Genomic DNA, 1,930 nt, shown 5'->3' with positions numbered 1-1,930 from the left:
TAAAATGTTTTTTTTTTTTTTTGGTTTGAATCAGTATCTAAATAAGGTCCAAATAGTATCTTCAGAGTGTCTGTTTTACTTTTGTCTTTAAATCCATGCAAAAAAATCTTAAAGTCTAGCTTACATAGTGTTTTAGTAAGATTATAGTATAATTGTTATATATTATAAAGAATCTAGTATGTCAAAAGAGTATTTTGGAGGAAAAAAATAAGGTAACTATGTAGATCTGAAAAAGTTTTATCAGTCAACTTTTTTTGTCCAGCCCAGAGGTCTTTTATTTATTTATTTATTTTAACACCTATTATGCCATGAATTCATAGGGAATAGGTTCCAGCAGCTCAGGCTCCTTCCCATTGGTTCTCACAAAGCGTGCTTCTCTGAGTGGAGCAGGCTGGCGCTTCAGTTGAACCCAGGTACCTTTCTCTTTGGCTTCTTTCTTTTTCTGATCATTTTCCTTCACACGTTTCAGGAAGCCATCTCGGCTCTTAGAGTGCTTAATGTGCTCAATACGTACATTAATTCTCTTGGCAAGAATCTTGCCCTTGTTTGTTTACAGCAATGCCAACAACATGCTGGGTAACATTGTAGACTCTTCCGGCTTTGCCATGGTAACACTTGTGGGGCATCCCTTTTTGAACAGTACTCATTCCCTTGATGTCTACGATATCACCTTTCTTATAGATTCGCATATACGTGGCCAAAGGAACAACTCCGTGTTTTCTAAAAGGCCTGGAGAACATATATCGGGTGCCTTTCCTCTTTCCCTTTGTATTCGTCATTTTGGCGAATTACTGGAAGATGGCAGTTCTGGCGGAAACGCGATCTGTGAACTTTATGACACGATGCCAAAATAGTCAGTTGATTTTATTAATTTAGTGGAAAACATGATCAATTCAGTCAGCTCAGGTATTAACAAAACTGCAAATTAATTAGCCTTTAAAAAATGTCTTCTATTTGTTGGGTCCACATATACTGACAAGATAATATTTATAAAGGACCACAATTATATATTGACCACAATTATGTATAAGACCACTTCAGGTCAGGTGTGGTGGCTCACGCCTGTAACCCCAGCACTTTGGGAGGCCGAAGTGGGTGGATCTTGAGGTTAGGAGATTGATACCATCCTGGCCAACATGTTGAAACCCTGTCTCTACTAAAAATACAAAAATTAGCTGGGTGTGGTGGCGCGTGCCTGTAGTCCCAGCTACTCTGGAGGCTAGGAATGAGAATCGCTTGAACCCGGGAGGCAGAGGTTGCAGTGAGCTGAGATCGCACCACTGTAGTCCAGCCTGGTGACAGAGCGAGACTCCGTCTTAAAAACAAAAACAAAAACAAAAAAAACACTTGAAAATCTTTAATAATGTCACCTCAGTTGAGTAGTTCTTACCTTTCAGAAATAATTACAACTATAGTGCAGTGCCTATTCTAATTTTAGAGCTGTCTTGTCTAACAATTGGCTAACCGCATACCAACTTTTTTTTTTTTTTTGTCACCAGGCTGGAGTGCAGGGCTGTGATCTTGGCTCACTGCAATCTCTGCCTCCGGGGTTCAAGCGATTCTCCTGCCTCAGCCTCCAGAGTAGCTGGGACTATAGGCTTGCGCCACCATGCCCAGCTAATTTTTGTATTTTTAGTAGAGATGGGGGTTTCACCATGTTGACCAGGATGGTCTCGATCTCTTGACCTTGTGATCTGCCCGCCTCAGCCTCCCAAAGTGCTGAGATTACAGGCGTGAGCCACTGCACCTGGCCAATTATGATTTCTTATTAAAGATTAGAATAAAATTATATGCATAGATTAGGTTATATAGTACACATACACACTTTGTATGTGTTAGATGTGTTAGGCATAAATTCATAAACTTACATGATGATCATTCTGTTGCTTTGTGATTCCATAGATTTGGTGATACTGATAAATATACCAAG

The 1,930-nt window shown here is 39.7% G+C and overlaps 1 pseudogene; it reads right to left on the bottom strand.

Moving 5' to 3' along the window:
* Positions 1-268: 268 nt before the first annotated feature.
* LOC104656935 lies at positions 269-951 on the bottom strand (annotated as a pseudogene).
* Between the last annotated feature and the right edge of the window lie 979 nt (positions 952-1,930).

Source organism: Rhinopithecus roxellana, chromosome 5, assembly GCF_007565055.1.
Source record: "Rhinopithecus roxellana isolate Shanxi Qingling chromosome 5, ASM756505v1, whole genome shotgun sequence".
Lineage (NCBI taxonomy): Eukaryota > Metazoa > Chordata > Mammalia > Primates > Cercopithecidae > Rhinopithecus > Rhinopithecus roxellana.
Note: the sequence above shows the minus strand (reverse complement) of the source record. Positions and strands in the feature narration are given on the sequence as shown.